Genomic DNA, 16,019 nt, shown 5'->3' on the forward strand with positions numbered 1-16,019 from the left:
AAAACTGAACCTTATACAATCCCTTTAAGCATACACAAAGAAAACTCTTAAAGATCTGCAAACACGCATACAAATAAGCACAAGCAACTGCACTGAAACACATGCACACTGACTTGTATTCACTAACCACCAACCCTTCATCTAACTTCATGCTGCATATGAATGGACCTATTAATGAATGGGACATGCACGCAGTGTCTGCCAGCTTTGAAAGCCAAGAGCAGAGCACACTTCTTTTCTATTACCATGTTTAATTTGGAAGCACGTGGAGGCTATAGTATGCCCATCTGCTCTCCACACACGGCCCTCAGCCGCCCCATTTCTACCATGTGCTGGCGTAACAGGCAGGCATTGTAGCAACAAGTGTCTACACATTACCACGCTTGCCAGCTCCCCTCACTTGGCAGCGAGCCTGCTAAGCTGCCCGCCCCCTTATGAGAAAAAGACTTGATTGAGCCAGGGGACAGAGCTTAGGGGGTAGACCGGAAAGAGGGATGAGGAGGGGGATTTGATTTACATACTGCAGTTTAGGCGACACTCATCTGATTTTAAATGCCTCCAAACCAATTAAGAGTCATTAGTCCCTTTGTTTTCTGTTGTGGCACAATGTAACAGTGGCAGCATCTGAGACGCAGTGTCCCCTGTGGAGGCTGCCTATGGGAATGTCAGCACTAACAGGGTCTGTCTCCCACCCTTTCTCTCCTACTCTGCCATTGACACAGCTTTTCACTGTGTGTAAACAAACACTCAGCACCAGCCTGGCACAGCAAGGGAAGCCACTTTGGCAAAGACCCAACTCTGGAGTATGCAGCTGGTGACAGTGTAGGCTCAGGAGGCACAGGGTGCTTATCCTAATTATCCTGATCATGGCAACAATTTCTTTCATATGATATAATTTGCAAATTGGCAGCATTCAATTAATTGTATTTCTGATTGAAGACATATTTTCACACAGTAGCCCAGAGTGAATTGTAATGTCTCCTTCTGAGTTTGACCTCTTATTTTAGTTTTACTTGTACTGTACATGTACTGTAAATCCATTTGATGCAAATACACTACACTAATTATGATTTTGTTTCTCTACGCATATACAGAAGTCACCTCTATTTTGATTGCTTTCTATATGCTGACTATAAACTACTCCAACCAGCAAATGGGAATGAAGTAATTTAGAAACATCTCCCTGAATGTAATAGTGTTCTAAAGAGTGGATGTGATCAAGTAGGTATTTTAAATAAGCTATACCTGTGACTAACATTGCCTCAAGGTCAATCGCGCAGCTGTAATGAAGGCGTAAGATGTATTCTTCAATATGTTTATGTCTGCATCTTCCATTACTCATCTGGCAGGCAGCGGTGTGTTAAGCACCGCTGCTACTGTGAAAAGGCATCAAAGGCAGCAAAAAGACAGGTATGGTATGGAATGTGAATGTTCACATGTCCATTTGTGTGGCTGTAAGACCCTCCTCAGTTGGTATAGAAAAACACTTACTGCTAATGTAAATAGCAAGGCAGCATAAATCAGGAGCCACGCGCAGCCCGGGAGAATATCGTGTAATAGTTATTGTGAAATGAAGTGGCATTGGGATCAATATCCCACTATATCTCACTCTGGCGTAATGGCGCAGAGGGAAGCTGGAGGCCAAGGGAGTCCGGTCCCTCCATCCCACCATGGGCCTATAAATCTGCCTTACCTGTAGCCCGCTTATTAAAGTGCATACACAATCGGCAGCAGCCATCCAAAAATACAAGCTTACTTACTGACCTGGAGTCAGGGGAATGGATGCTTTTACCTTGTCTAAGGGCAGAGGTTAAAGGCTGATTAAGGCTATAGCATCATCGCACCATACTGTACAGAGAAACAGGGAAGTTGGTTTTAGCTCAACATAAATAATACTATTATAATTCAAAATTAACTCTGAATGTCAGTACTGCAGGGAATACTGTAGTTTACGTTTTGCTATTGTAAACCCAGTAGAGAGTTTGTAGTTTTTTTCACATTGCATTTATTAATGAATTAATTTGTCCATTTGTCATTCATAGCATCTTGAGGCACAACTTTTCTTCTGCCAATGTGAAGCAGCAATTATGCTCTTAAATCTGTGGCTTATTCACCAAAATCAGTTAATTTTGGTTTCATAGTTAATGAAAAGAGAAAGGAAATTATTTTCAAAATTGAGATTTTGCCTCTTGAAAATTGAAAGTTTGAATTTGAATTGGTTTGCTTTTGGTACTGTATGGTGATTAGCTTCGTATCGTATGTCTTTGTGACAACAGGGCATGTATCACACTTATACACACAATATGATAAACAGAAGAAGAAAATCATATTAACACATATTCCAAATGCAAAGTACAATCCTTTGTAGCAGAGAAGAAAAGGGTGTTTTTGAAACAGTTTGTATTTGAGCATCTAATAGTGGGCACTATACACTATATTAGCTTTACAAAGTCATTGCTTTATATACGATGACCGTGATTGGAGAAGGCCTGAGATTTTGGATGACTGAGCAACAATGTCCTTGAGTTGTTTGCATGTTTCTTCTGAGCTGCTGTACAAAAGTGTTTTGAATGACATGAGAATGCAATTGATGTATACAAGAGAAGAAGTTTTTGATTTACATATATAGATACAATGCTTTTATGTATTTTATGCATACTAAGCATGTGCAGTGTCCTTTTCTTATTCTCAGGTTGTAATTTAACTTCTCCACAAACAGCACAGAGCCTGCAGACAGAAATGAGTGCAAAATGATGAAAATAGCTGTCTGTGATTTGCCAGATTATTCAAGTTTTATCCATACATACGATCTTGTTGCAAGCTTAGTACAGCCTTGGGGCAGAACATATTGGTCAGTAAGATGGATGTTGGCAAAAGGTTATGCATTATAATTGTAATAAAACCAGCATGGACAGTGAGACCTGTGGTTCACTTTTGTTTTCTTTGAGACACTTGTTTGAAGGATATACAGTATGACTGAAGACTGTGTGGATGCTGATGCATTTCTCTTATGTTTTGCAGGACTGTGAGGGAAGATTTCCTCTGCTTCACGGTTGGTAAGTGTTTCCGGAAACTTTTTTTTCTTATTGTAGTTTCACCACATGAATGAGACTATAAGGGAAATACTTTTTCTGAGGAAAGTTTGTATTTTATAGATTTATTTCTCCAAAACAAACTTGTCAAAACCTGAATGAAGAAAAAAGTGTCAACTAAAGGGTTATAGTTTAAATTATTAGAGACTGTGTGCAGAAAGTCTTTACTTATACTATTATATCCATTACATGCTCATATTACATTATTTCTAAACCATACCCATACCACACCATACCAATACCCATGTTTTTGTTAAAAAAGATCTGGTTGAGGTTATTTTGGGGAACATGTTTGAAATAAACCCTTTCCTTACACTAAATAATTCACAGTCTGAAACACATCATCATGTCTTTAATGTCTTCAAAGTAAGTGATTGGGTAGAAGGGATGAACTTGATGATGATTGAAAGAGCAACAGAGGTATGATTTCTTCATTTTTTCATTAACGCTTTTTACAGCATTTGTATCCCTGTTATAGTTTCTAAAGCACTATTCAAATCTCCCATTCACATGAAGAATTTATCAGGAATAAAACATCAGAACAGGATGAACTTCAGTGAAGTGTGCAATGATCTAAATCTTAAGAAAATTTAAAAAATCATATTAAGCAAGCAATCTCATGTGTAGAGATTATAGATTAAATTGTTATATCTCACCGAAGACTTGTTTATTGGCATCTTAGATAAACATTCTGCATTTTAAATGTCTAATGTCAGAGCTGGACTGGATTTAAGGCAAGATGGTAATTATAGAAATACAAGTCGTTCTTTTGAGATAATTTCATGATGGTTTAATATAACTGGCATTTCAAGCAATCCTTTCTAATTAGCTGTCTGTGCTGAGCAGATGCACTAATCAGATAATCAACACCAGTGAAATGGTATTTTATTTTGTTTAGTTCAATAATCTACTCAAGTGTAATTTTATAGCTGTGAAGAACACTTATTTGCACGTAGATGATCATTTGTTTAATTGCACACACACATAAAAGCCCAGTAGTTCTTTATGGATATGTACATGCGCATAGATTTAGTTAAGCATTACAGAGTAATTTAATTGTCAGCATCTTTTTTTCCCCACAAGCCTTCTCACACACAAACACACACAGTGGATCTATAGTGGTTAGCAGTTCAGAGGACAAAGATGAGGACATTCTGGTTTTGTAGATTATAACAAAGGCTGGTTTTCGAATGGGGCCTCAAAAGAAAGCATGAGAAGTGGAATGACCGGAATGCACTACGAAGCTGTTTGTACCACAGGTGATACTCTTAACAAGATCTGATGTGTGAAAATCACATGTAAATGTGCACCACAGACTGACCTTTGTCCTTTGTGTGTGAGGATCTGTGACCAGTGGCTGACCTGTAATCCTCTCCTAAATGGTTTGACAATGGAGAGACATATTGATCTGGTCACTCTTCAGGCAAAAGGGTCAAGGGCCTGACACACAGCCTGAGTGTTTTTTGTGTCTGCAGGTAGAGTGGTGTTACCATAACTGGGGCTCCATTTGGCTTACCACCACCTGTAGTCATTTGCGAGGCTACGTGTGAATCAGGCTTCTGCTTCAATTCCTGGGACAGTCAGGCTTCATATACGTTAGTTCCCACGTCACTTGCTTTGCTACGTTAATAAGGATTACAATGAGGCTATGTGTAAAGAAATAACACATTAGAGGTTGTGTGACAGGCTCAGGAAATAGCTTCTTTTTCTCTTTAAGACAGCACAAATTGCTTAAAGTAAAGCTTATGCCTGAGAGCTTGGTAACCTACACCATCTACCCCCCCCCACCCACGCCCCCCCAAAAATAAAAAATAACACATGTCTGCAAGCTCCCTCTCAGAGCCCCCAGCTTTCCCCAATGTGCCTGGGCGGTTGCTCTCCTCAGAGAGGGCTGGCCAGCTCCCACATCTGGCCAGACAGAAGAACAGAGAAAGCACCAGGAAATTCTGCTGCCGACCGCTAGTTCTCCCTCTTGCATACATAAACCTTCTCTCTCTCTCTCTCTCTGTCTTACGGATTCTTTTGGAGTGACCAGTGATAGAGCAACATCTGGAAGGAGCAGCCGTTTTCTTTCCTTGTGTTTTTTCGGGGAGATCTAGGCCCCTGATAATCCGTCTCCCTACTCATTAAAGGAGCTGAATAAACACAGGCCTCTTCCAGTTGTTCCTATGAATTTCCTCACCAGGCGTCAGGAGACCTGAGCAGGGGCTACTGGATCAAAGCTGCCGGCAGCCCCATGTGTGCCGAGAGTGAGAATGCGTTCCGGGGTTGGGCCCATTACCTTTCTCCCTAGGAGCTTGGAGGCCCCTAGGCCACTGGCTGTCAGTTCTTTGGCCTAAGCTCAGCAGAGGAAGATGAGGAGGAAAAGAGAAAGGAAAGAAAAAAATGTGAGATCCACAGTATGTGTTAGAGAAGATATCAAGACAGAACACGAGAGGGCAGGAGAAAAGTGGATGGAAACAGGCCTGCTGGTACATGAAAGAGAGCTGTTGAGTTTTAGAGCGTAGTCTTTTGGTACATGTTTGACTTGAATGACCATACACACCACTCTTTTTTGTTTTGCTTTTGGTCTCTGTTTTGCACCGATGTTTGTTTAAAACAGAAGTGACCGCTTATAACTATTCATGTTATGCAGTGGGTCTAATATGCTGTGAATTAGTTCTAATGCAGAACATTGTGCAAAACAAAATGTTTTTATGTGTAAAAGCCTATTTGCAGGTAACAGAGCACACACATTGTTGTAGTTTATTTGTATGCCACTCTAATGCAATGACCCTGGTGTGACATTAATTTTCTAATTCCCTGCACTTCCTGGCAATCAACTTAGAGGGGCAGTGGTTCCCTGGAAAAGTTTGCAGTGGAGGCAATTAAAGGGAGAAAACTAAGTAGCAGCAACAACAGCAGCAGCAGGAAAATCAACGGATGCAGAAGAGCACTGTAATTGTTGGTCGCTTACTCAGAAAGATGATCAAATTGATCAAATTGCATCCCTTACACACTAAAGGAAAAAAATCACCAATATTAAATGGTCAATGTAATTAACTTACCTGCCAGCTGCATGCATAGTGCAGATGTGTTTGGAAATTGTGTGTGTGTGTGTTTGTGTGTTTGGTGTGTGTGTGTTGTGTGTGTGTGTGTGTGTGTGTGTGTGTGTGTGTGTGTGTGTGTGTGTGTGTGTGTGCGTGCGTGCGTGCGTGCAAATGGCCCTGTGGTCGTCATCCGGCTCCCATCAGCCCCTCCATTAGTTACTGAGCTGTGGATCCGTGCTGGAGCCTACCTGCCCTGAATACTGATGAGGACAGAAGAGTATGGGCAGCAAGCACAATGAAGACAAACACACATGTACGCACACAGTCTAAAAAGATAATACTGACATTATCTACTTTGACATACGGTGACATATTTTGAGACACTCATAATCAAAGTAATTGCATTATGCACACCTAAAAGACTAAGATCTTATATGAGATGCATGGTATAATAGTCTAATCATTAAAAAAAAATTCAGTATGTTTCCTTTGGCTGATAAAAGCATACATGTCTGATGACTGCCTATCACTGGACACTGACACACCGACGCCTGTGGAGAGCACTTCATATGGTGCAGGCAGATCATAGCTTACACATTCTGAAATAATGTCACACACAGCAGAGTACACACGCTGGCAGCCCAGCACAAAAGCAAATACGGTTGCATACTTTTCTTCTCCTTCTGGAGCAGCAGACTCACATACATGTGACAGGAAATCTGCAGGCAGTCATTACCCCGAGCCAAGCAAACACGCAGCCGCCACCCTCACTGATAATGTTTTCACATGTGCCGCTGCTGTGTTGAAGGCATAGGCACACACTTGTATGTGTGTACAGATACACATATACAGCTTAAAGTGTAGTTGTAAAATGTATATTACTCATTCTCCTAAACATTACATTTTTTAAAGAAAATGTCTTAAAATAGTAAAAATAGAGAAAATATTAACAGCGAGGATGACAATGCTTTTTAGACATTCTCACTTGTGAAGTTAGGACAGAGAAACAATATGAATGTGAGGCTGTGAAAGCTAATCAGCAACAATACTAGTGTTGAAAGGGATGTCAGAAAAAAAGAAGTGCGTGTCCAGGTTGAGTTCAAGGCCGAAGACCAGAACACTGCCTTAGAGTTGAAGCAGAAGCTGTAGGGCATAATGGCTGGGGAAGGGGAGAGGGTGTGTGATGGCTTCTGTGTCCCTCTGGCAGTGAAATGGGACCCTTGGGAGACCTGGGTCAGGAGGCCTCCCTCCATCCCCCCACATTACTGTGCCATTTAAAGCCACCCAGCATCTATTTCCTCCAATAAAAACTAATAACCTTTTCTGTCGGAAATCATGGCAGCTCTTGACTGCAGGAGCACAGGCCTGGCTGGATGGCCTGTAATTGCGGTCCAGAAGTCCCCCTTAAGTTTATTTTTTGCAGTGTTTTGGATTTGATTTTTCCCCCAGTCCTCCTGGTCCTCTGCGCTTTGCGGCTGATTGCCTGCGCAGCTCGCCCCACACTCAGTAATCAGACAGGAGCTGGAGAGGGGGCAAAACAGCAACTCAAGGACCTTTTATAATTGGGAGGGATTTGGAGGGCAGTTGGACTTTACATTTGGTATCAGAATAGGTTGTGATGGTGACTGTGCTGGCTGAATAACAGAGGTGCCAAAGCCCCCATTGCAGTCAAGTAGCTCATTGTGAGGCAGCTATGAATAGTCTGCATACATGTCTGCTTTGTTACTGTCTACCTGCCGTTGGGAAGTGTTGTGGCATAATTTGGGAAACCATGCAGCTAAAACAAGTAATCCACCACACTTTTAACAAGATATTCCTAGAAGTCTTTGCACAAATCTTTGCTTGGGCTCAAATGCTATTTCAGCATATTGTAAACATTCCTAAATCATATTGAACCCACATGTTTGGACTTTTATTACTATTTCTTACAGTGATTCATGGTTGTTTGGAGTGTCTGTTTACATAGCAAATTGTGATGAACAAAGTTTAAGACACAGCTCTGTATCTCATAGAATATATACTGCAATTTTATTTATGTAATAAAGAGTCGTGTTTGTTCTTTCTGTGACATTTTGTAATTTCATGTAATCTTTTTCATTACAATGGCTTCGAAAGAAGCTGCATAGAAAACCCTCAAACCCGTAAATCTGTTATAACATGTACCAGTGTACAGGATAAGCAACACATACAGTATATTATTGTCGCAAAACCTTTCAAACAAACAAAATTTGCATTTACAGCAATGATATCTGGCTCTATATGAATTATTTTTTTCTTAGTGGTCTCAGAAGGAGATTGTCAACCTCTCAACCACTCAGAAGCACTCTGCTATGTTGTGGCTAAATTATAGAATAATTTGGCGCACCCAACAGGACTAGCTAGCTCTGGGCTAACAGTAGGACTGAGGTGAATTCAGATTTAGCTCTTTTCAGGATGCCCTGGGGCTTAAAGCCCAGCTCATCCAGGACTACAAAAGGTCTACAGTGTAGCCCTAAGCAAACTGCACTGTGAAAAGAATTGTAGTTTTTTCTTCTCCTTCTGTCTTGGAATAATTATATTCTGGTTTATCCAAATTAACTGCTAGAATAAACCGATTATGGTTTGCATCTACCACGTTTAAATAAACAGAAATTCAATTACTTGATTGTTATCCATTACATCATATATTTTATTGGCATATACAGTATATACTGTCCATGATAAAGTCCCTTTCTTCCTCCTTTTTCTATTCACTGTAAATCTAAGTAAAAAGAAAATTAGTGACTGTGGGGATTTTGGAGACAAAGGACGGCACAGTGGAAACAAACTCTGGGGTCTAATAAATTGGCCAGTTTTTAATTGCATGTGGAGGAGTGTGTGTTTGGGTAGGCACTGTTGGGTACTAATCGAAGAGAGCCGTGAGCACCCTAAGGGTCACAGTTCCTGCCTTTGTCCATGCACTGCACAGACATACAGACAGTATGCCCCCTCTGCCACAAAGAACCACTGCCCCCCAGGCTACAGAGGCCACAGCCTAGCCTTGCTTTTTGACAGTACAAACATATACAGTATTTGTAGTCCAAAAGAAAAGATCCTCTTGTTTCCACAATGCACAACACCGTTTGGGCAAATCTTTTCAATATTGGATGGCGGTACTGCTCTTTTTTGTCTTCCTGTGTCCCTCACAGACCTTGCTAAATGTTTGTTACACATTGGTCTATCAGATGAATCCCAATAATTGGGGTCTTCACCCTGTGAAGAATATGTAAAAATGAATTAATATATTGATTGAGATTGATTTGAAGTTTAATGCAAGAGCCTATAACCAGAGGTGTTGGTTTACTCCTATTTGGATTGGTTATTGTACGTGTAGACTGGGAGGCATACCTTATGTTTTGGCCTGTAAGATAAGTGTGCCAACTTTAAAGGATTTTCTTGTATTGATTTCATAGAACACAATAAAACCCTTGAAGGCTCAACTTTAAACCTTTATTTTGTTGAGCAAGATAATAAAAGATAAATTGTGTTGCACAAAAAATATTTATTGCATGTTTAAAATAAATACCATAATTGGTTTCACAGCATTTTGTGTGTGTGTGTGTGTGTGTGTGTGTGTGTGTGTGTGTGTGTGTGTGTGTGTGTGTGTGTGTGTGTGTGTGTGTGTGTGTGTGGTGTGTGTGTGTGTGTGTGTGTGTGTGTGTGTGTGTGTGATCAATAATAACTATGGAGTATTCAGTCTAGCAAAGGACACTGTGTATCATTCTATTGCTATTATGGCCTGTGTAAACACAGTTGAAAAAAAGAAAATGAGTGAATGACTACTGCTGTAGTCTGTGTAGTGTGAAGCACATGAAGTCTCACACAAGTGTTGTCATTTAAAGAAAAAGTCTTAGTTCCTGTAGTATAAGATTGTTTGACCTCCATAGATTGAGCAGCTTCTAGTCTGGTCTGGCCCAGGTTTTCTGACTGTCCCACAACATAGTAATGAAGGTAGTGAGGAGATGAGGCTACCACAAGAAGTGAGAGAAACGCGTTTCCTAAGTCCTTCCCCAGTTTGTAGATTGACTTTGCTGTAAGAACTCAAGCTACATTTCTCCACCACTAGAATCAGAAGGGATGATGAGTGGAAGTAAAACTGACCCTGACTGCTAAAATACTTCCTGTAGTGCTTTATTCAGGAGCTCGGGAAGCAAATTTCTACATGGAAGCATGGTGATTGCCCTGTTTTCTAGACTAATAACTCAAGATTGGCAACTTTGTTGCAATTCTAAAGTTTTTAGAAATTGGCCTTATTTTGCCAATTTAACAGGTATAACACTATGAATCAATCAGTATAAATGTAAAAAATGCTAATTTGCAAGTACAACACGAATATAGTGAGCATTGTGCAGTATTTAAAAGTATTACAATTGATATAGATATAAAGTAGTTTGAGGTTTTATGTTTGCATTTTAATAACCTTAACAAAACCTAGTTTTGCAATAAAACCCAGACTATGAAAGTTGCGGTCACGTATGATGAAGCCGAGCCATGAGTGTACATTGCCTGATAAATTAATCTTTTCCCCTTGCCTCTTTTTGCTGTTCTTTCTATGTGTTTCTGTTCTTGTGTTTCCTAGTATTACCGCATGTTTGTGTGCACACTTCCTTAATTGCATTAAGAGGATGACGCACTTTCTTACTCTGTTTAAGCTCACTTTAATTGCCTCTGAATGGTGCACTAGGGAAGCAGGGACTGACGGCACAATGTGGACATGCAATTAGCTATCTTTCAGAAGACGCTCCGGGGGAAAGACAGGGCTCCAATTCATAAAGGAATTTCACACACAAGGCAACAAATGCTATTTTGTGTCACTGCTGTGGTGGCATGTTGATGGAATGGCATTTCATTCATTAAAGAATCAGACATCCAGGGAAGGCAAGACAGAGAGATCCAGTCAAAGAGAAAGAAGAGGGACTGTGATGAAAAGAGGGGGAGAGCACAGTGGTAGCAGGAACACCAATATATAGGTGAGGTGCAAATAAAAAATGTGAAGAGAGAGAGTTAAGCAAGATAGGAGAAGGGGTGAGGAAAGAGGGATGGAGGTAGATTGCAATAGAGACACACAAAGATATGTGTGCCCCAGTGAATTCTCACTTCAGTTTGGAGAGAGTGCACCAGTGATGACACGATGACAGAATGGCTCTTGGAACTGCCAGGCCTGCACAGTAGTCAGAAATTACGGACACATATTCCATCCAATCTGACATATTAAGTGGAATGGAAGGGAGGTACCAAATGTTTTTAAACCATAGAACCATAGAACAAATTTGGGATGCTACCAAAAAGTAACAATATTTTAAAGGTTAAATGTTGTACGGTAGATAAAGCAGACTGCAACCGCTTCCTTGTTGTCCATTGGCAATAAAATCAGAGGAGAAGTAATGTGACCCCTTTATCTTTTTCTAACATTAACTTTTCACATGCCTTTACTGATCATTATTATAGGTCTGCTGTCCATAAAACCTTTATACTTTATAAATATTAATATAAATGTATTCATATCATTTTTTAGGTATGTCTGATGTGGATTAACAATAATATTGTAAGTAGCTCTTAAAACATGATGTTAGTTTACGATCCTTTATCTAGACTAGGACAGGCTGCACATGCATTTTTCATGTTTATAAATGTATAAGTGTAAGGCATTACGTTACTGACATCATGCATTAGGTTAATGGCATTGTTGCGACACGTATCAGAAGCTTTTAATACCGTGCAATGCAATAGGTAGCTGAAACAGCACTACTGATACTCTCTTTCTCCACCAGCTGTCCCTTCTTTTTTTCTTATTTTTCTATGCCCCCCCCCTTTTCATTTTTCTGTGCCCCCCACTACCCCACCCCTGATACCCTTTCCTCCATCTTGGACAATCTCTCTCTGTGTCTTGCTGTCTCTCCCGTTCTTCCTCTCTCTCTCTCTCTCTCTCTCTCTCTCTCTCTCTCTCTCTCACATCCTAACTCCATTCTCCCAATGCCTCCCTCTACTCTTCTTCATTTAATAGTGGACCTCAGAATGGTTGCCATGTCGACCAGCCGGCATATTACTATGGCAACCAGTCTGAGCGAGACAAGGCTGCTGATTAGGGAGAGATGTCTAGTGTAGCCTGGCCAGCCGAGGGTGGAGAGAAAAAGGGGGAAATGGTGTTGGGGTGCTAGAGGGGGGTTGTATATTATAGGTCTGAACGTTGTGTGTGTGTGTGTGTGTGTGTTTGTGTGGTGTGTGTGTGTGTGTTGTGTGTGTGTAGTACATGTGCATCTAAAAAAAGAATTTGTAGAGGCTGGTCAGTTCTCTAATAGTAAGCCAAAGGACATTTTACTTCAGATTTCAGATCACTCTGCTACCTGCAGCAATGTGCTGTCTAGATGTGTCTGATAGCCTTTTGCTTTTTTAAAAGAAATAAGAATCTTTTCATCTCTCACTGTGCTTACCACCTGTACAGCGCTGGATTCTCTTAGATGGAGCACATCTTTTGGAAAAATTCTCCTAAATAGATTAATGATGGAAAAAAGTGTATTATACAGGAACTCATCGTTTACCCCAAGGCCCATGCTGAAGTACTTTGTTTTGGTGGTATATGGGCTAACCCGGGCTAGGCTAGAAATGGTGCTCTTATTGTATTTGGGCAGAGTCATATCTAGTCTTATGACATGTGAGGGATGGAGCAGACAGAGCTTTTAAAAAGCTGCACCCTCCTCCAAGAACACTAATGAACGCTGTAGAGGATGCCTTAGACCTCCCAGATCCATCAGAGAAACTAATTACAAGATCCAATTAAAGAGAGAGAGGGAAAAGAAGGGGAAGAAGAGAGAGTAAGAGAGAGTACAGTATGTGTGTGTGTGTGTGTGTGTGTGTGGTGTGTGAGAGTGTTGTGTGTGTGTGTGTGTGTGTGTGTGTGGGGGGGGGGGTCACCATTGACCCAGCCAAGCCGTCGGCTCATTCAAGACAGTAATTATAGCTTATTTATTATTCATCCTTGAGCTAAATAAGACCATGACATTTCAATAACAATAATAAGGGCAGGGAAAAGGCAGCACAAACTACAGACTTGCTAATTGCGGTGCTCAGAGATTAAACGACTGGAAAAATGTTGTTATTTACTTATTCATAACATCTAGAGCAGCCATAAGAGCATAGCAATTGAAAATGAGACTAAGGGGCTCTCTCATGAGATCTCCTTGGTGGCCATGATCCTCGACAAACCAGCATGCCATGCTTCCCTTAACAAGGCTTTCTGGGGGTCTGTGTCTCTGAGCAAGGACTTAATGACTTTCTCTTTATTGTGACCATGTCTCATTACAATGAATGGTGCAATCTGGTGTGTGGTCCTAATTTTTATTTTAAGATTTAAAAATCTTTCTGCATACTATACTTCATCCTAGTTTATTTAAATGATAGTTCACAAAACATTCTCATGATTGACTGCATTTCTCAATATAGTGATTATCAATTTTTTCCAGCTTGCATAAGGACTGCACCCCTGGTCTTCTTCCTCCTCCTTTTCTTTCCCTACTCCCATCTTCCCACCTCTCCTTCCCCTAAGCTGAACTCTGAGGCACCTCATTAAGGCTGCCAGCTCCTGGCCTCATTGGCTATGGCAGAGGTGAGGAATATCACATAATCATGAAGTGGAGATGGCGTTACACTCATCACAAATTATAGATTAGTTTTACTATGTGGCGGCAGGCCTGGCAGACTAGTGCTTAACTTAAGTGACTGTTACATTGGTCTGCCTTCCCCCTCCCTCCTTCCCTCTGAAACAGTCCTCAACCCTCCAATGGGAAGTAATATTTATTAAGATTCTCTGTACTAACATCGGGCATTTGGGTTTTGTACCACACATTGCTAAAAAAATTACCTTTTTTTTCTGGAAACTGCCCTTCCTGCCTTACCGTACAGTGACTTAGCTAGATCAGAAGACAGCGGTGGAGTCCTAAATTCCTCCTATTTGTTAAAATCGTGTCAAATCTTTCTGCTCATTCAACATGGAGATTGGTATGTTGAAATGCAGTCTTGTGAGTATTGGTCAGGCTTAAGCCAGTGAAAGTCCGTAAACAAAACCCATGACAGTTGTAATCAATTGGTTGTTGAATACTTAAACTTGCCTTTGAATGTATTTGATCAAACATAGACGCCTTTGTTTGTCTTCTGTCATTTACCTGCCAGACACTAAGAATAACTGTTTTTGATCATGCATTTCTTATGTTAGGTCTCATGGCTCTTCCATTATGGCACTAAGCTGAGAAATGAAAAAAATTGAAAAAATGAAGACAAACAGCAATCTGTGATTTTTCCTTTGATTGTATCTATTTGCATTCATATGTTCAACCAAAGCACTCGAGATGTCCTTTACCTCCACCACTAACAGAGTATTGTATAATAGTACAATAGAAGTACAAACGCAACATAAGCCTGTGTCCCATTGGCACAAGGCAACATACACGATTCTGTACCTTAATGTCTTTGTCCTTGAATCTTTAAGGGGCCTTGTTAATATAGTTCTATTAGGTAAATCAAGCAGCAACAGACTGTGTAAATGAATAGTCAATATTTGGAGATATGGTAGAGGCATGTTAAGAGACAAGTGTATCTGTGTAAATTGGTGTTTTTTTCCTGGAATATTTTGCCTCATGCATTATAAGCGTGTGCATCTATGGTGTGTTCCCTATATTTTATACAAGGGCAGTTGTGCACATGCTTGGACATATACACTGACGAGCTGAAACATTGACCTTGCAGAATTGAAAGAAAGGAATACCAGCCGAGTGACCAATGGAAGGTGGGGGGTGTTTAATCAGAGGGCTAAAAAATATATTCTCTCCCTCTCCTTTTGATTTGCCTCCTCTCCCTCTTCCATTTCTAACCGTGCACTCTTCATACCCTCCCTGGGCCTGACTAGAACAGGAGGGGGGAGGTTATACCACTTATCAGCCGATGCGGGACGTGTCCTCAGACAGAGTCATTGATTTTATTGACTGATTCATTTGCGGTTTTTTCCCATATGGTTCACCTGCTTGTAGTTTTTGTCAAGGGGGCTGAGCTTATACACATAGTTATGGAATTTGGTTAAGGGGCTCAATAGGACTAGGTGAGATTTCATTGTTGTTACTGTGGTATAGCAATGGAAAGTTCAGAAACCCCAGTATCATATTTATTGTATTTTGTATTCCGCATATTAACAATAATGTATTTAAAACAGTAAGGGACTTATGCACTGACATGATGAACACATTTTTACCTCTTTCTCATGCAAATGGTGTGGAAACAGCCCACATGATTGCACACACTAGACCATACTCACAGGATCAGAAATGATGCACAGGAACACATTGCCCTATTGCTTTCTTTCACCACACTCATACAAACACGTACACTGACCAGATCACACCCCCTCAGGGCTGTGGGGCTGTGCTTGAGCGATGTCTCCCCAGGGGGCTGATATTTTATAGTTTGTGTCCATCAGTGCCGTAGCCCGGGGCGCCAGGGTTGACAGTAAGTGCTCTCAACACCGGTGACACTGATTCATCTGAGCTATGACACAGATGGGGGAGAAGGGACAACCAGAAAAGAAGCATCAAACACCTAGAGACCAGGTTACGCTCATGTATTTTGTTTGTGTTACCAGGTCTTTATGTTTTGTGTTAAAATAAGTTTAATGCATATATTGTATCTTTGAACACATTTTAATGCCAATTGTCTTGTCTTTAGTGGTTGTTGGTACCTACAGGTTTAGGTTTATGTTCACCACAACACACGGCTGTACTATGATAGTATGGTCTATTATGGGCAAGACTGGGCTAGACCGTAGAGATTGGCTTGAGGAAAGGACTCCAATCTAACGTGGCATTTCAATTTCTCATCTCCCCTCATGGCTGTGCTG

General features: G+C 40.8%; 1 long non-coding RNA gene across 1 annotated transcript in view; it reads left to right on the plus strand.

Annotated features, from left to right (window-relative positions):
• The first annotated feature begins 3,018 nt into the window (after positions 1–3,018).
• Positions 3,019–16,019, plus strand: part of LOC116692543 (uncharacterized) — a 40,558-nt gene continuing 27,557 nt past the window's right edge. Inside the window, exon 1 of the long non-coding RNA XR_004332727.1 lies at positions 3,019–3,056. This is a non-coding gene — a long non-coding RNA (uncharacterized LOC116692543). The remainder of the gene's footprint in view (positions 3,057–16,019) is intronic.

This window comes from Etheostoma spectabile, chromosome 1 (assembly GCF_008692095.1).
Source record: "Etheostoma spectabile isolate EspeVRDwgs_2016 chromosome 1, UIUC_Espe_1.0, whole genome shotgun sequence".
Taxonomy (NCBI): Eukaryota; Metazoa; Chordata; class Actinopteri; order Perciformes; family Percidae; genus Etheostoma; species Etheostoma spectabile.